General features: G+C 62.8%; 6 non-coding genes across 6 annotated transcripts; all 6 read right to left on the bottom strand.

Annotated features, from left to right (window-relative positions):
• Positions 1–1,725: 1,725 nt before the first annotated feature.
• Positions 1,726–1,844, bottom strand: LOC148118561 (5S ribosomal RNA). Its single transcript, XR_015736086.1, has one exon. It is a non-coding gene; the product is annotated as a 5S ribosomal RNA (ribosomal RNA).
• Positions 1,845–4,567: 2,723 nt separating this feature from the next.
• On the bottom strand, positions 4,568–4,686 carry LOC148118562 (5S ribosomal RNA). Its single transcript, XR_015736087.1, has one exon. It is a non-coding gene; the product is annotated as a 5S ribosomal RNA (ribosomal RNA).
• Positions 4,687–7,376: 2,690 nt separating this feature from the next.
• On the bottom strand, positions 7,377–7,495 carry LOC148118563 (5S ribosomal RNA). Its single transcript, XR_015736088.1, has one exon. It is a non-coding gene; the product is annotated as a 5S ribosomal RNA (ribosomal RNA).
• A 2,687-nt stretch (positions 7,496–10,182) lies between these two features.
• On the bottom strand, positions 10,183–10,301 carry LOC148118564 (5S ribosomal RNA). Its single transcript, XR_015736089.1, has one exon. It is a non-coding gene; the product is annotated as a 5S ribosomal RNA (ribosomal RNA).
• A 2,571-nt stretch (positions 10,302–12,872) lies between these two features.
• On the bottom strand, positions 12,873–12,991 carry LOC148118565 (5S ribosomal RNA). The gene has a single exon (XR_015736090.1). It is a non-coding gene; the product is annotated as a 5S ribosomal RNA (ribosomal RNA).
• A 2,651-nt stretch (positions 12,992–15,642) lies between these two features.
• LOC148118566 (5S ribosomal RNA) lies at positions 15,643–15,761 on the bottom strand. The gene has a single exon (XR_015736067.1). It is a non-coding gene; the product is annotated as a 5S ribosomal RNA (ribosomal RNA).
• Between the last annotated feature and the right edge of the window lie 2,438 nt (positions 15,762–18,199).

Below are 18,199 nucleotides of genomic sequence, written 5' to 3' on the forward strand. Positions count from 1 at the left end.
TCCTGCTCCTGCGCCTGCTCCTGCTCCTGCTCCTCCTGCTCCTCCTGCTGCTCCTCCTGCTCCTCCTGCTCCTGCTCCTCCTGTTCCTCCTGCTGCTCCTCCTGCTCCTGCGCCTGCTCCTGCTCCTGCTCCTCCTGCTCCTCCTGCTGCTCCTCCTGCTCCTCCTGCTCCTGCTCCTGCTCCTCCTCCTCTTCCTCTACCTCCTCCCTCCTTCTCCTCCTGCTCCTCTTCCTCCTCTCCCCAGAGTATCCCCCTCCTCCTGGAGAATCTAGAAATCCCAAAGCCTGGGATTGGGTTAGAGAGACTGTGTGCCTGGGCGCCTGTGAGCTTTCTCGCCTTCAGGAGAAACCTTGGTTCTCTCTTTGGAACTTGGAATGCCAGCTCCCAAGATTCCAGTTCCGCCCCATGCCCACCCCCACCCCCACCCCCAGTCCCAGCCCTATCCCCTATCGCCAGCCAGCGGGGCCATCCAGTCCCCCATTGAAGATGCCTCCCTGTGAAGCGGGCGGCACGCCGTTCTGCCCGTGGGGGAGAAGAGAGAAAGGCAGGCTGTCCAGCGTGGAAGATGCTCCTGGGCTGACCGACCGGTGGGGCCCAGGAAACTTGGAATTTGGAACTTGGAACTTGGAACTTGGGTCTTGGCGCTCTCTGCTCGTGGACGGTGCGGGCGGGGGCAGGCACACAGGCACACGCACACCCACGCACGCAGAAACACACTCAAGCACGCGTGTACGCACGCACGCACGCCATCGGACACTGCAGACGGACACACATCCGCACAAGCGTGCACGCACAGCAAGCGAACGAACACACACACACACAGCACACGCACGCACGCGCACACACACACATCAGGCAAGAATGCACACACTCCCCAACAGACAGACACAAAAGCAGGCAAAACCCCAGACCACATAGGCACAAGCATGCACGCACAACACACACACACACACACAAAGGCGCCTAATGTGGCCTACACGAACACACGTGCACCCACATGGGGCTACTCACACAAGCACGCACATTGCACATTCCACACAGGCAAGCAGGCACACAGGCACGCAGGTGGGCGTACACTGCATCCCCGGGAGTGGGTTGGTGGAGCCTGCTTGCTCTTAGACTGCTTCCACCGGGTGGGTTGTGTGGAGGGGGCGTGGCGATCTCTTCCGGAATCCATACACAGAGCTGTGCGGTGCGGGGCTGCTATCCCAGGCACCTGCCTGCCGGCCTGCCCTGCCCGTGGAACTGAGGAGCTGTGGAGCCGGGGAGCCAAGGACGATGGTGGCTGGCCCAGGGTCTCACTTGGCTGCACGCCACTCAAGACAGCCTCTACCGTGCGAGTCTTAGCTTCCTTGAGGGGTCCTGGCATTCCTTGCCCACTCGGGTGTTTCCCCTCGTGCCTGAGGGCGCTGACCGGTGGGTGGATTTGGAACCTTGTGAGAGGTGGGCCCTCTTTCCGGGGTGCGGATTGTCCTGGTGTTGTCCTGGTCCCGGCTGGCCCGCGGTCGCGAAAGCCAAAGGGGCCAAAAGAGGAGAAGGAAGGAGGAGGAGGAAGAGGAGGAAGAGGAGGAAGAGGAGGAGGAGGAGGAGGAGGAGGAGGAGGAGGAGGAGAAGGAAGAGAAGAAGAAGAAGAAGAAGAAGAAGAAGAAGAAGAAGAAGAAGAAGAAGAAGAAGAAGAAGAAGAAGAAGAAGAAGAAGAAAAGAGCAAGGGAAGAAGAAGAAAAAAGCCTACAGCACCCGGTATTCCCAGGCGGTCTCCCATCCAAGTACTAACCAGGCCCGACCCTGCTTAGCTTCCGAGATCAGACGAGATCGGGCGCGTTCAGGGTGGTATGGCCGTAGACGGAGGCGTGTTGTCGCTGTGGCGCCACAAGAGCCTGCTGCAGCACTGGCCTGCGCTCCTGCACGCCAGCCCGCCCGTCCCCACGCCCCCACGCCCTCCCGAGTGAGTCCGAGACCGAATCCGGACGGACGGACGGACGGACAGACGGACGAGCCCCTCCAACCCGCCCACCAGCCAGCCAGCCAGCCTGCCAGCTAGGCCCTCCTTCCTCAGCCCTCTGCCCCGGCCCGGAGCCGGGCTCCGGGGCCAGGAGCAGTCGCCAGCCCTACCCACCGACCTTGTCTCCCTTGTCTCCCTTGTCTCCCTTGTCTCCCTTGTCTCCCGTTCCTCATCGGGCACCCTCACCGCGCCCCAACCGTGCCCCTGGCAGCTTGGCTGGCCCCGCAAGCTGGCTGGCTCCTCCCTTGCCCGCCCTCGGCCTCCCTCGGTGGGGAATCCACGGGTGCCGGCTTTGACAGGGCCTCAGGGCCTTCCGGGGCAGGGGTCGGCTTTGGACCCGGACTCTCCCTCCACCTGGGAACTGTTGCCAGGTAGCCAGCCAGCTCCTTGCCTTTGGGCAGGTGAGAGCCCTCCTGTGTCGTCCCGCAGGCCACTTGTGTCCCCGCTCTGGAGGAGGCGTGGGGGTTGCGTGGGGAGATGGGCGCCCGGGTTGGGGGTGGGGTGGGGCTGGGGTGGGGTGGCATGGGGTGGTGGCAGGAGGAGTTCGCGGGGGAGGTGCCCAGAGAGGCTCAGGCGTAGCGGTCGGATCGCTTGGGTCATCATCCTTCCAGACAGGGGTAGACACTGTCTTGCTGGTGCCCTAGTACTAGGTAAGGTGGTGCCTCGACGGGTCTGGTAGTGGCTAGGCGCTAGTCTCTCATCATTGGGGAACGGGAAACTGTTGTTTCCTTTCCCTCCTGCTCCTGCTCCTGCTCCTGCTCCTGCTCCTGCTCCTGCTCCTGCTCCTGCTCCTGCTCCTGCTCCTGCTCCTGCTCCTGCTCCTGCTCCTGCTCCTGCTCCTGCTCCTGCTCCTGCTCCTGCTCCTGCTCCTGCTCCTGCTTCTCCTCCTGCTCCTCCTCCTGATCCTCCTGCTCCTGCTCCTCCTGTTCCTCCTGCTGCTCCTCCTGCTCCTGCGCCTGCTCCTGCTCCTGCTCCTCCTGCTCCTCCTGCTGCTCCTCCTGCTCCTCCTGCTCCTGCTCCTCCTCCTCCTCCTCTTCCTCTACCTCCTCCCTCCTTCTCCTCCTGCTCCTCTTCCTCCTCTCCCCAGAGTATCCCCCTCCTCCTGGAGAATCTAGAAATCCCAAAGCCTGGGATTGGGTTAGAGAGACTGTGTGCCTGGGCGCCTGTGAGCTTTCTCGCCTTCAGGAGAAACCTTGGTTCTCTCTTTGGAACTTGGAATGCCAGCTCCCAAGATTCCAGTTCCGCCCCATGCCCACCCCCACCCCCACCCCCAGTCCCAGCCCTATCCCCTATCGCCAGCCAGCGGGGCCATCCAGTCCCCCATTGAAGATGCCTCCCTGTGAAGCGGGCGGCACGCCGTTCTGCCCGTGGGGGAGAAGAGAGAAAGGCAGGCTGTCCAGCGTGGAAGATGCTCCTGGGCTGACCGACCGGTGGGGCCCAGGAAACTTGGAATTTGGAACTTGGAACTTGGAACTTGGGTCTTGGCGCTCTCTGCTCGTGGACGGTGCGGGCGGGGGCAGGCACACAGGCACACGCACACCCACGCACGCAGAAACACACTCAAGCACGCGTGTACGCACGCACGCACGCCATCAGACACTGCAGACGGACACACATCCGCACAAGCGTGCACGCACAGCAAGCGAACGAACACACACACACACAGCACACGCACGCACGCGCACACACACACATCAGGCAAGAATGCACACACTCCCCAACAGACAGACACAAAAGCAGGCAAAACCCCAGACCACATAGGCACAAGCATGCACGCACAACACACACACACACACACAAAGGCGCCTAATGTGGCCTACACGAACACACGTGCACCCACATGGGGCTACTCACACAAGCACGCACATTGCACATTCCACACAGGCAAGCAGGCACACAGGCACGCAGGTGGGCGTACACTGCATCCCCGGGAGTGGGTTGGTGGAGCCTGCTTGCTCTTAGACTGCTTCCACCGGGTGGGTTGTGTGGAGGGGGCGTGGCGATCTCTTCCGGAATCCATACACAGAGCTGTGCGGTGCGGGGCTGCTATCCCAGGCACCTGCCTGCCGGCCTGCCCTGCCCGTGGAACTGAGGAGCTGTGGAGCCGGGGAGCCAAGGACGATGGTGGCTGGCCCAGGGTCTCACTTGGCTGCACGCCACTCAAGACAGCCTCTACCGTGCGAGTCTTAGCTTCCTTGAGGGGTCCTGGCATTCCTTGCCCACTCGGGTGTTTCCCCTCGTGCCTGAGGGCGCTGACCGGTGGGTGGATTTGGAACCTTGTGAGAGGTGGGCCCTCTTTCCGGGGTGCGGATTGTCCTGGTGTTGTCCTGGTCCCGGCTGGCCCGCGGTCGCGAAGGCCAAAGGGGCCAAAAGAGGAGAAGGAAGGAGGAGGAGGAAGAGGAGGAAGAGGAGGAAGAGGAGGAGGAGGAGGAGGAGGAGGAGGAGGAGGAGGAGGAGAAGGAAGAGAAGAAGAAGAAGAAGAAGAAGAAGAAGAAGAAGAAGAAGAAGAAGAAGAAGAAGAAGAAGAAGAAGAAGAAGAAAAGAGCAAGGGAAGAAGAAGAAAAAAGCCTACAGCACCCGGTATTCCCAGGCGGTCTCCCATCCAAGTACTAACCAGGCCCGACCCTGCTTAGCTTCCGAGATCAGACGAGATCGGGCGCGTTCAGGGTGGTATGGCCGTAGACGGAGGCGTGTTGTCGCTGTGGCGCCACAAGAGCCTGCTGCAGCACTGGCCTGCGCTCCTGCACGCCAGCCCGCCCGTCCCCACGCCCCCACGCCCTCCCGAGTGAGTCCGAGACCGAATCCGGACGGACGGACGGACGGACAGACGGACGAGCCCCTCCAACCCGCCCACCAGCCAGCCAGCCAGCCTGCCAGCTAGGCCCTCCTTCCTCAGCCCTCTGCCCCGGCCCGGAGCCGGGCTCCGGGGCCAGGAGCAGTCGCCAGCCCTACCCACCGACCTTGTCTCCCTTGTCTCCCTTGTCTCCCTTGTCTCCCTTGTCTCCCGTTCCTCATCGGGCACCCTCACCGCGCCCCAACCGTGCCCCTGGCAGCTTGGCTGGCCCCGCAAGCTGGCTGGCTCCTCCCTTGCCCGCCCTCGGCCTCCCTCGGTGGGGAATCCACGGGTGCCGGCTTTGACAGGGCCTCAGGGCCTTCCGGGGCAGGGGTCGGCTTTGGACCCGGACTCTCCCTCCACCTGGGAACTGTTGCCAGGTAGCCAGCCAGCTCCTTGCCTTTGGGCAGGTGAGAGCCCTCCTGTGTCGTCCCGCAGGCCACTTGTGTCCCCGCTCTGGAGGAGGCGTGGGGGTTGCGTGGGGAGATGGGCGCCCGGGTTGGGGGTGGGGTGGGGCTGGGGTGGGGTGGCATGGGGTGGTGGCAGGAGGAGTTCGCGGGGGAGGTGCCCAGAGAGGCTCAGGCGTAGCGGTCGGATCGCTTGGGTCATCATCCTTCCAGACAGGGGTAGACACTGTCTTGCTGGTGCCCTAGTACTAGGTAAGGTGGTGCCTCGACGGGTCTGGTAGTGGCTAGGCGCTAGTCTCTCATCATTGGGGAACGGGAAACTGTTGTTTCCTTTCCCTCCTGCTCCTGCTCCTGCTCCTGCTCCTGCTCCTGCTCCTGCTCCTGCTCCTGCTCCTGCTCCTGCTCCTGCTCCTGCTCCTGCTCCTGCTCCTGCTCCTGCTCCTGCTTCTCCTCCTGCTCCTCCTCCTGATCCTCCTGCTCCTGCTCCTCCTGTTCCTCCTGCTGCTCCTCCTGCTCCTGCGCCTGCTCCTGCTCCTGCTCCTCCTGCTCCTCCTGCTGCTCCTCCTGCTCCTCCTGCTCCTGCTCCTCCTCCTCCTCCTCTTCCTCTACCTCCTCCCTCCTTCTCCTCCTGCTCCTCTTCCTCCTCTCCCCAGAGTATCCCCCTCCTCCTGGAGAGTCTAGAAATCCCAAAGCCTGGGATTGGGTTAGAGAGACTGTGTGCCTGGGCGCCTGTGAGCTTTCTCGCCTTCAGGAGAAACCTTGGTTCTCTCTTTGGAACTTGGAATGCCAGCTCCCAAGATTCCAGTTCCGCCCCATGCCCACCCCCACCCCCACCCCCAGTCCCAGCCCTATCCCCTATCGCCAGCCAGCGGGGCCATCCAGTCCCCCATTGAAGATGCCTCCCTGTGAAGCGGGCGGCACGCCGTTCTGCCCGTGGGGGAGAAGAGAGAAAGGCAGGCTGTCCAGCGTGGAAGATGCTCCTGGGCTGACCGACCGGTGGGGCCCAGGAAACTTGGAATTTGGAACTTGGAACTTGGAACTTGGGTCTTGGCGCTCTCTGCTCGTGGACGGTGCGGGCGGGGGCAGGCACACAGGCACACGCACACCCACGCACGCAGAAACACACTCAAGCACGCGTGTACGCACGCACGCACGCCATCGGACACTGCAGACGGACACACATCCGCACAAGCGTGCACGCACAGCAAGCGAACGAACACACACACACACAGCACACGCACGCACGCGCACACACACACATCAGGCAAGAATGCACACACTCCCCAACAGACAGACACAAAAGCAGGCAAAACCCCAGACCACATAGGCACAAGCATGCACGCACAACACACACACACACACACAAAGGCGCCTAATGTGGCCTACACGAACACACGTGCACCCACATGGGGCTACTCACACAAGCACGCACATTGCACATTCCACACAGGCAAGCAGGCACACAGGCACGCAGGTGGGCGTACACTGCATCCCCGGGAGTGGGTTGGTGGAGCCTGCTTGCTCTTAGACTGCTTCCACCGGGTGGGTTGTGTGGAGGGGGCGTGGCGATCTCTTCCGGAATCCATACACAGAGCTGTGCGGTGCGGGGCTGCTATCCCAGGCACCTGCCTGCCGGCCTGCCCTGCCCGTGGAACTGAGGAGCTGTGGAGCCGGGGAGCCAAGGACGATGGTGGCTGGCCCAGGGTCTCACTTGGCTGCACGCCACTCAAGACAGCCTCTACCGTGCGAGTCTTAGCTTCCTTGAGGGGTCCTGGCATTCCTTGCCCACTCGGGTGTTTCCCCTCGTGCCTGAGGGCGCTGACCGGTGGGTGGATTTGGAACCTTGTGAGAGGTGGGCCCTCTTTCCGGGGTGCGGATTGTCCTGGTGTTGTCCTGGTCCCGGCTGGCCCGCGGTCGCGAAGGCCAAAGGGGCCAAAAGAGGAGAAGGAAGGAGGAGGAGGAAGAGGAGGAAGAGGAGGAAGAGGAGGAGGAGGAGGAGGAGGAGGAGGAGGAGGAGGAGAAGGAAGAGAAGAAGAAGAAGAAGAAGAAGAAGAAGAAGAAGAAGAAGAAGAAGAAGAAGAAGAAGAAGAAGAAGAAGAAGAAGAAGAAAAGAGCAAGGGAAGAAGAAGAAAAAAGCCTACAGCACCCGGTATTCCCAGGCGGTCTCCCATCCAAGTACTAACCAGGCCCGACCCTGCTTAGCTTCCGAGATCAGACGAGATCGGGCGCGTTCAGGGTGGTATGGCCGTAGACGGAGGCGTGTCGTCGCTGTGGCGCCACAAGAGCCTGCTGCAGCACTGGCCTGCGCTCCTGCACGCCAGCCCGCCCGTCCCCACGCCCCCACGCCCTCCCGAGTGAGTCCGAGACCGAATCCGGACGGACGGACGGACGGACAGACGGACGAGCCCCTCCAACCCGCCCACCAGCCAGCCAGCCAGCCTGCCAGCTAGGCCCTCCTTCCTCAGCCCTCTGCCCCGGCCCGGAGCCGGGCTCCGGGGCCAGGAGCAGTCGCCAGCCCTACCCACCGACCTTGTCTCCCTTGTCTCCCTTGTCTCCCTTGTCTCCCTTGTCTCCCGTTCCTCATCGGGCACCCTCACCGCGCCCCAACCGTGCCCCTGGCAGCTTGGCTGGCCCCGCAAGCTGGCTGGCTCCTCCCTTGCCCGCCCTCGGCCTCCCTCGGTGGGGAATCCACGGGTGCCGGCTTTGACAGGGCCTCAGGGCCTTCCGGGGCAGGGGTCGGCTTTGGACCCGGACTCTCCCTCCACCTGGGAACTGTTGCCAGGTAGCCAGCCAGCTCCTTGCCTTTGGGCAGGTGAGAGCCCTCCTGTGTCGTCCCGCAGGCCACTTGTGTCCCCGCTCTGGAGGAGGCGTGGGGGTTGCGTGGGGAGATGGGCGCCCGGGTTGGGGGTGGGGTGGGGCTGGGGTGGGGTGGCATGGGGTGGTGGCAGGAGGAGTTCGCGGGGGAGGTGCCCAGAGAGGCTCAGGCGTAGCGGTCGGATCGCTTGGGTCATCATCCTTCCAGACAGGGGTAGACACTGTCTTGCTGGTGCCCTAGTACTAGGTAAGGTGGTGCCTCGACGGGTCTGGTAGTGGCTAGGCGCTAGTCTCTCATCATTGGGGAACGGGAAACTGTTGTTTCCTTTCCCTCCTGCTCCTGCTCCTGCTCCTGCTCCTGCTCCTGCTCCTGCTCCTGCTCCTGCTCCTGCTCCTGCTCCTGCTCCTGCTCCTGCTCCTGCTCCTGCTCCTGCTTCTCCTCCTGCTCCTCCTCCTGATCCTCCTGCTCCTGCTCCTCCTGTTCCTCCTGCTGCTCCTCCTGCTCCTGCGCCTGCTCCTGCTCCTGCTCCTCCTGCTCCTCCTGCTGCTCCTCCTGCTCCTCCTGCTCCTGCTCCTCCTCCTCCTCCTCTTCCTCTACCTCCTCCCTCCTTCTCCTCCTGCTCCTCTTCCTCCTCTCCCCAGAGTATCCCCCTCCTCCTGGAGAGTCTAGAAATCCCAAAGCCTGGGATTGGGTTAGAGAGACTGTGTGCCTGGGCGCCTGTGAGCTTTCTCGCCTTCAGGAGAAACCTTGGTTCTCTCTTTGGAACTTGGAATGCCAGCTCCCAAGATTCCAGTTCCGCCCCATGCCCACCCCCACCCCCACCCCCAGTCCCAGCCCTATCCCCTATCGCCAGCCAGCGGGGCCATCCAGTCCCCCATTGAAGATGCCTCCCTGTGAAGCGGGCGGCACGCCGTTCTGCCCGTGGGGGAGAAGAGAGAAAGGCAGGCTGTCCAGCGTGGAAGATGCTCCTGGGCTGACCGACCGGTGGGGCCCAGGAAACTTGGAATTTGGAACTTGGAACTTGGAACTTGGGTCTTGGCGCTCTCTGCTCGTGGACGGTGCGGGCGGGGGCAGGCACACAGGCACACGCACACCCACGCACGCAGAAACACACTCAAGCACGCGTGTACGCACGCACGCACGCCATCGGACACTGCAGACGGACACACATCCGCACAAGCGTGCACGCACAGCAAGCGAACGAACACACACACACACAGCACACGCACGCACGCGCACACACACACATCAGGCAAGAATGCACACACTCCCCAACAGACAGACACAAAAGCAGGCAAAACCCCAGACCACATAGGCACAAGCATGCACGCACAACACACACACACACACACAAAGGCGCCTAATGTGGCCTACACGAACACACGTGCACCCACATGGGGCTACTCACACAAGCACGCACATTGCACATTCCACACAGGCAAGCAGGCACACAGGCACGCAGGTGGGCGTACACTGCATCCCCGGGAGTGGGTTGGTGGAGCCTGCTTGCTCTTAGACTGCTTCCACCGGGTGGGTTGTGTGGAGGGGGCGTGGCGATCTCTTCCGGAATCCATACACAGAGCTGTGCGGTGCGGGGCTGCTATCCCAGGCACCTGCCTGCCGGCCTGCCCTGCCCGTGGAACTGAGGAGCTGTGGAGCCGGGGAGCCAAGGACGATGGTGGCTGGCCCAGGGTCTCACTTGGCTGCACGCCACTCAAGACAGCCTCTACCGTGCGAGTCTTAGCTTCCTTGAGGGGTCCTGGCATTCCTTGCCCACTCGGGTGTTTCCCCTCGTGCCTGAGGGCGCTGACCGGTGGGTGGATTTGGAACCTTGTGAGAGGTGGGCCCTCTTTCCGGGGTGCGGATTGTCCTGGTGTTGTCCTGGTCCCGGCTGGCCCGCGGTCGCGAAGGCCAAAGGGGCCAAAAGAGGAGAAGGAAGGAGGAGGAGGAAGAGGAGGAAGAGGAGGAAGAGGAGGAGGAGGAGGAGGAGGAGGAGGAGGAGGAGGAGAAGGAAGAGAAGAAGAAGAAGAAGAAGAAGAAGAAGAAGAAGAAGAAGAAGAAGAAGAAGAAGAAGAAGAAGAAGAAGAAGAAGAAGAAGAAAAGAGCAAGGGAAGAAGAAGAAAAAAGCCTACAGCACCCGGTATTCCCAGGCGGTCTCCCATCCAAGTACTAACCAGGCCCGACCCTGCTTAGCTTCCGAGATCAGACGAGATCGGGCGCGTTCAGGGTGGTATGGCCGTAGACGGAGGCGTGTCGTCGCTGTGGCGCCACAAGAGCCTGCTGCAGCACTGGCCTGCGCTCCTGCACGCCAGCCCGCCCGTCCCCACGCCCCCCACGCCCTCCCGAGTGAGTCCGAGACCGAATCCGGACGGACGGACGGACGGACAGACGGACGAGCCCCTCCAACCCGCCCACCAGCCAGCCAGCCAGCCTGCCAGCTAGGCCCTCCTTCCTCAGCCCTCTGCCCCGGCCCGGAGCCGGGCTCCGGGGCCAGGAGCAGTCGCCAGCCCTACCCACCGACCTTGTCTCCCTTGTCTCCCTTGTCTCCCTTGTCTCCCTTGTCTCCCGTTCCTCATCGGGCACCCTCACCGCGCCCCAACCGTGCCCCTGGCAGCTTGGCTGGCCCCGCAAGCTGGCTGGCTCCTCCCTTGCCCGCCCTCGGCCTCCCTCGGTGGGGAATCCACGGGTGCCGGCTTTGACAGGGCCTCAGGGCCTTCCGGGGCAGGGGTCGGCTTTGGACCCGGACTCTCCCTCCACCTGGGAACTGTTGCCAGGTAGCCAGCCAGCTCCTTGCCTTTGGGCAGGTGAGAGCCCTCCTGTGTCGTCCCGCAGGCCACTTGTGTCCCCGCTCTGGAGGAGGCGTGGGGGTTGCGTGGGGAGATGGGCGCCCGGGTTGGGGGTGGGGTGGGGCTGGGGTGGGGTGGCATGGGGTGGTGGCAGGAGGAGTTCGCGGGGGAGGTGCCCAGAGAGGCTCAGGCGTAGCGGTCGGATCGCTTGGGTCATCATCCTTCCAGACAGGGGTAGACACTGTCTTGCTGGTGCCCTAGTACTAGGTAAGGTGGTGCCTCGACGGGTCTGGTAGTGGCTAGGCGCTAGTCTCTCATCATTGGGGAACGGGAAACTGTTGTTTCCTTTCCCTCCTGCTCCTGCTCCTGCTCCTGCTCCTGCTCCTGCTCCTGCTCCTGCTCCTGCTCCTGCGCCTGCTCCTGCTCCTGCTCCTCCTGCTCCTCCTGCTGCTCCTCCTGCTCCTCCTGCTCCTGCTCCTCCTCCTCCTCCTCTTCCTCTACCTCCTCCCTCCTTCTCCTCCTGCTCCTCTTCCTCCTCTCCCCAGAGTATCCCCCTCCTCCTGGAGAATCTAGAAATCCCAAAGCCTGGGATTGGGTTAGAGAGACTGTGTGCCTGGGCGCCTGTGAGCTTTCTCGCCTTCAGGAGAAACCTTGGTTCTCTCTTTGGAACTTGGAATGCCAGCTCCCAAGATTCCAGTTCCGCCCCATGCCCACCCCCACCCCCACCCCCAGTCCCAGCCCTATCCCCTATCGCCAGCCAGCGGGGCCATCCAGTCCCCCATTGAAGATGCCTCCCTGTGAAGCGGGCGGCACGCCGTTCTGCCCGTGGGGGAGAAGAGAGAAAGGCAGGCTGTCCAGCGTGGAAGATGCTCCTGGGCTGACCGACCGGTGGGGCCCAGGAAACTTGGAATTTGGAACTTGGAACTTGGAACTTGGGTCTTGGCGCTCTCTGCTCGTGGACGGTGCGGGCGGGGGCAGGCACACAGGCACACGCACACCCACGCACGCAGAAACACACTCAAGCACGCGTGTACGCACGCACGCACGCCATCGGACACTGCAGACGGACACACATCCGCACAAGCGTGCACGCACAGCAAGCGAACGAACACACACACACACAGCACACGCACGCACGCGCACACACACACATCAGGCAAGAATGCACACACTCCCCAACAGACAGACACAAAAGCAGGCAAAACCCCAGACCACATAGGCACAAGCATGCACGCACAACACACACACACACACACAAAGGCGCCTAATGTGGCCTACACGAACACACGTGCACCCACATGGGGCTACTCACACAAGCACGCACATTGCACATTCCACACAGGCAAGCAGGCACACAGGCACGCAGGTGGGCGTACACTGCATCCCCGGGAGTGGGTTGGTGGAGCCTGCTTGCTCTTAGACTGCTTCCACCGGGTGGGTTGTGTGGAGGGGGCGTGGCGATCTCTTCCGGAATCCATACACAGAGCTGTGCGGTGCGGGGCTGCTATCCCAGGCACCTGCCTGCCGGCCTGCCCTGCCCGTGGAACTGAGGAGCTGTGGAGCCGGGGAGCCAAGGACGATGGTGGCTGGCCCAGGGTCTCACTTGGCTGCACGCCACTCAAGACAGCCTCTACCGTGCGAGTCTTAGCTTCCTTGAGGGGTCCTGGCATTCCTTGCCCACTCGGGTGTTTCCCCTCGTGCCTGAGGGCGCTGACCGGTGGGTGGATTTGGAACCTTGTGAGAGGTGGGCCCTCTTTCCGGGGTGCGGATTGTCCTGGTGTTGTCCTGGTCCCGGCTGGCCCGCGGTCGCGAAGGCCAAAGGGGCCAAAAGAGGAGAAGGAAGGAGGAGGAGGAAGAGGAGGAAGAGGAGGAAGAGGAGGAGGAGGAGGAGGAGGAGGAGGAGGAGGAGAAGGAAGAGAAGAAGAAGAAGAAGAAGAAGAAGAAGAAGAAGAAGAAGAAGAAGAAGAAGAAGAAGAAGAAGAAGAAGAAGAAGAAGAAGAAGAAAAGAGCAAGGGAAGAAGAAGAAAAAAGCCTACAGCACCCGGTATTCCCAGGCGGTCTCCCATCCAAGTACTAACCAGGCCCGACCCTGCTTAGCTTCCGAGATCAGACGAGATCGGGCGCGTTCAGGGTGGTATGGCCGTAGACGGAGGCGTGTCGTCGCTGTGGCGCCACAAGAGCCTGCTGCAGCACTGGCCTGCGCTCCTGCACGCCAGCCCGCCCGTCCCCACGCCCCCACGCCCTCCCGAGTGAGTCCGAGACCGAATCCGGACGGACGGACGGACGGACGGACAGACGGACGAGCCCCTCCAACCCGCCCACCAGCCAGCCAGCCAGCCTGCCAGCTAGGCCCTCCTTCCTCAGCCCTCTGCCCCGGCCCGGAGCCGGGCTCCGGGGCCAGGAGCAGTCGCCAGCCCTACCCACCGACCTTGTCTCCCTTGTCTCCCTTGTCTCCCTTGTCTCCCTTGTCTCCCGTTCCTCATCGGGCACCCTCACCGCGCCCCAACCGTGCCCCTGGCAGCTTGGCTGGCCCCGCAAGCTGGCTGGCTCCTCCCTTGCCCGCCCTCGGCCTCCCTCGGTGGGGAATCCACGGGTGCCGGCTTTGACAGGGCCTCAGGGCCTTCCGGGGCAGGGGTCGGCTTTGGACCCGGACTCTCCCTCCACCTGGGAACTGTTGCCAGGTAGCCAGCCAGCTCCTTGCCTTTGGGCAGGTGAGAGCCCTCCTGTGTCGTCCCGCAGGCCACTTGTGTCCCCGCTCTGGAGGAGGCGTGGGGGTTGCGTGGGGAGATGGGCGCCCGGGTTGGGGGTGGGGTGGGGCTGGGGTGGGGTGGCATGGGGTGGTGGCAGGAGGAGTTCGCGGGGGAGGTGCCCAGAGAGGCTCAGGCGTAGCGGTCGGATCGCTTGGGTCATCATCCTTCCAGACAGGGGTAGACACTGTCTGGCTGGTGCCCTAGTACTAGGTAAGGTGGTGCCTCGACGGGCCTGGTAGTGGCTAGGCGCTAGTCTCTCATCATTGGGGAACGGGAAACTGTTGTTTCCTTTCCCTCCTGCTCCTGCTCCTGCTCCTGCTCCTGCTCCTGCTCCTGCTCCTGCTCCTGCTCCTGCTTCTCCTCCTGCTCCTCCTCCTGATCCTCCTGCTCCTGCTCCTCCTGTTCCTCCTGCTGCTCCTCCTGCTCCTGCGCCTGCTCCTGCTCCTGCTCCTCCTGCTCCTCCTGCTGCTCCTCCTGCTCCTCCTGCTCCTGCTCCTCCTCCTCCTCCTCTTCCTCTACCTCCTCCCTCCTTCTCCTCCTGCTCCTCTTCCTCCTCTCCCCAGAGTATCCCCCTCCTCCTGGAGAATCTAGAAATCCCAAAGCCTGGGATTGGGTTAGAGAGACTGTGTGCCTGGGCGCCTGTGAGCTTTCTCGCCTTCAGGAGAAACCTTGGTTCTCTCTTTGGAACTTGGAATGCCAGCTCCCAAGATTCCAGTTCCGCCCCATGCCCACCCCCACCCCCACCCCCAGTCCCAGCCCTATCCCCTATCGCCAGCCAGCGGGGCCATCCAGTCCCCCATTGAAGATGCCTCCCTGTGAAGCGGGCGGCACGCCGTTCTGCCCGTGGGGGAGAAGAGAGAAAGGCAGGCTGTCCAGCGTGGAAGATGCTCCTGGGCTGACCGACCGGTGGGGCCCAGGAAACTTGGAATTTGGAACTTGGAACTTGGAACTTGGGTCTTGGCGCTCTCTGCTCGTGGACGGTGCGGGCGGGGGCAGGCACACAGGCACACGCACACCCACGCACGCAGAAACACACTCAAGCACGCGTGTACGCACGCACGCACGCCATCGGACACTGCAGACGGACACACATCCGCACAAGCGTGCACGCACAGCAAGCGAACGAACACACACACACACAGCACACGCACGCACGCGCACACACACACATCAGGCAAGAATGCACACACTCCCCAACAGACAGACACAAAAGCAGGCAAAACCCCAGACCACATAGGCACAAGCATGCACGCACAACACACACACACACACACAAAGGCGCCTAATGTGGCCTACACGAACACACGTGCACCCACATGGGGCTACTCACACAAGCACGCACATTGCACATTCCACACAGGCAAGCAGGCACACAGGCACGCAGGTGGGCGTACACTGCATCCCCGGGAGTGGGTTGGTGGAGCCTGCTTGCTCTTAGACTGCTTCCACCGGGTGGGTTGTGTGGAGGGGGCGTGGCGATCTCTTCCGGAATCCATACACAGAGCTGTGCGGTGCGGGGCTGCTATCCCAGGCACCTGCCTGCCGGCCTGCCCTGCCCGTGGAACTGAGGAGCTGTGGAGCCGGGGAGCCAAGGACGATGGTGGCTGGCCCAGGGTCTCACTTGGCTGCACGCCACTCAAGACAGCCTCTACCGTGCGAGTCTTAGCTTCCTTGAGGGGTCCTGGCATTCCTTGCCCACTCGGGTGTTTCCCCTCGTGCCTGAGGGCGCTGACCGGTGGGTGGATTTGGAACCTTGTGAGAGGTGGGCCCTCTTTCCGGGGTGCGGATTGTCCTGGTGTTGTCCTGGTCCCGGCTGGCCCGCGGTCGCGAAGGCCAAAGGGGCCAAAAGAGGAGAAGGAAGGAGGAGGAGGAAGAGGAGGAAGAGGAGGAAGAGGAGGAGGAGGAGGAGGAGGAGGAGGAGGAGGAGGAGGAGGAGAAGAGAAGAAGAAGAAGAAGAAGAAGAAGAAGAAGAAGAAGAAGAAGAAGAAGAAGAAGAAGAAGAAGAAGAAGAAGAAGAAGAAGAAAAGAGCAAGGGAAGAAGAAGAAAAAAGCCTACAGCACCCGGTATTCCCAGGCAGTCTCCCATCCAAGTACTAACCAGGCCCGACCCTGCTTAGCTTCCGAGATCAGACGAGATCGGGCGCGTTCAGGGTGGTATGGCCGTAGACGGAGGCGTGTTGTCGCTGTGGCGCCACAAGAGCCTGCTGCAGCACTGGCCTGCGCTCCTGCACGCCAGCCCGCCCGTCCCCACGCCCCCACGCCCTCCCGAGTGAGTCCGAGACCGAATCCGGACGGACGGACGGACGGACAGACGGACGAGCCCCTCCAACCCGCCCACCAGCCAGCCAGCCAGCCTGCCAGCTAGGCCCTCCTTCCTCAGCCCTCTGCCCCGGCCCGGAGCCGGGCTCCGGGGCCAGGAGCAGTCGCCAGCCCTACCCACCGACCTTGTCTCCCTTGTCTCCCTTGTCTCCCTTGTCTCCCTTGTCTCCCGTTCCTCATCGGGCACCCTCACCGCGCCCCAACCGTGCCCCTGGCAGCTTGGCTGGCCCCGCAAGCTGGCTGGCTCCTCCCTTGCCCGCCCTCGGCCTCCCTCGGTGGGGAATCCACGGGTGCCGGCTTTGACAGGGCCTCAGGGCCTTCCGGGGCAGGGGTCGGCTTTGGACCCGGACTCTCCCTCCACCTGGGAACTGTTGCCAGGTAGCCAGCCAGCTCCTTGCCTTTGGGCAGGTGAGAGCCCTCCTGTGTCGTCCCGCAGGCCACTTGTGTCCCCGCTCTGGAGGAGGCGTGGGGGTTGCGTGGGGAGATGGGCGCCCGGGTTGGGGGTGGGGTGGGGCTGGGGTGGGGTGGCATGGGGTGGTGGCAGGAGGAGTTCGCGGGGGAGGTGCCCAGAGAGGCTCAGGCGTAGCGGTCGGATCGCTTGGGTCATCATCCTTCCAGACAGGGGTAGACACTGTCTTGCTGGTGCCCTAGTACTAGGTAAGGTGGTGCCTCGACGGGCCTGGTAGTGGCTAGGCGCTAGTCTCTCATCATTGGGGAACGGGAAACTGTTGTTTCCTTTCCCTCCTGCTCCTGCTCCTGCTCCTGCTCCTGCTCCTGCTCCTGCTCCTGCTCCTGCTCCTGCTCCTGCTCCTGCTCCTGCTCCTGCTCCTGCTCCTGCTCCTGCTCCTGCTCCTCCTCCTGATCCTCCTCCTGATCCTCCTGCTCCTGCTCCTCCTGTTCCTCCTGCTGCTCCTCCTGCTCCTGCGCCTGCTCCTGCTCCTGCTCCTCCTGCTCCTCCTGCTGCTCCTCCTGCTCCTCCTGCTCCTGCTCCTCCTCCTCCTCCTCTTCCTCTACCTCCTCCCTCCTTCTCCTCCTGCTCCTCTTCCTCCTCTCCCCAGAGTATCCCCCTCCTCCTGGAGAATCTAGAAATCCCAAAGCCTGGGATTGGGTTAGAGAGACTGTGTGCCTGGGCGCCTGTGAGCTTTCTCGCCTTCAGGAGAAACCTTGGTTCTCTCTTTGGAACTTGGAATGCCAGCTCCCAAGATTCCAGTTCCGCCCCATGCCCACCCCCACCCCCACCCCCAGTCCCAGCCCTATCCCCTATCGCCAGCCAGCGGGGCCATCCAGTCCCCCATTGAAGATGCCTCCCTGTGAAGCGGGCGGCACGCCGTTCTGCCCGTGGGGGAGAAGAGAGAAAGGCAGGCTGTCCAGCGTGGAAGATGCTCCTGGGCTGACCGACCGGTGGGGCCCAGGAAACTTGGAATTTGGAACTTGGAACTTGGAACTTGGGTCTTGGCGCTCTCTGCTCGTGGACGGTGCGGGCGGGGGCAGGCACACAGGCACACGCACACCCACGCACGCAGAAACACACTCAAGCACGCGTGTACGCACGCACGCACGCCATCGGACACTGCAGACGGACACACATCCGCACAAGCGTGCACGCACAGCAAGCGAACGAACACACACACACACAGCACACGCACGCACGCGCACACACACACATCAGGCAAGAATGCACACACTCCCCAACAGACAGACACAAAAGCAGGCAAAACCCCAGACCACATAGGCACAAGCATGCACGCACAACACACACACACACACACAAAGGCGCCTAATGTGGCCTACACGAACACACGTGCACCCACATGGGGCTACTCACACAAGCACGCACATTGCACATTCCACACAGGCAAGCAGGCACACAGGCACGCAGGTGGGCGTACACTGCATCCCCGGGAGTGGGTTGGTGGAGCCTGCTTGCTCTTAGACTGCTTCCACCGGGTGGGTTGTGTGGAGGGGGCGTGGCGATCTCTTCCGGAATCCATACACAGAGCTGTGCGGTGCGGGGCTGCTATCCCAGGCACCTGCCTGCCGGCCTGCCCTGCCCGTGGAACTGAGGAGCTGTGGAGCCGGGGAGCCAAGGACGATGGTGGCTGGCCCAGGGTCTCACTTGGCTGCACGCCACTCAAGACAGCCTCTACCGTGCGAGTCTTAGCTTCCTTGAGGGGTCCTGGCATTCCTTGCCCACTCGGGTGTTTCCCCTCGTGCCTGAGGGCGCTGACCGGTGGGTGGATTTGGAACCTTGTGAGAGGTGGGCCCTCTTTCCGGGGTGCGGATTGTC

Source organism: Myodes glareolus, chromosome 22, assembly GCF_982192425.1.
Source record: "Myodes glareolus chromosome 22, mMyoGla1.1, whole genome shotgun sequence".
In the NCBI taxonomy this organism is placed as follows: Eukaryota; Metazoa; Chordata; class Mammalia; order Rodentia; family Cricetidae; genus Myodes; species Myodes glareolus.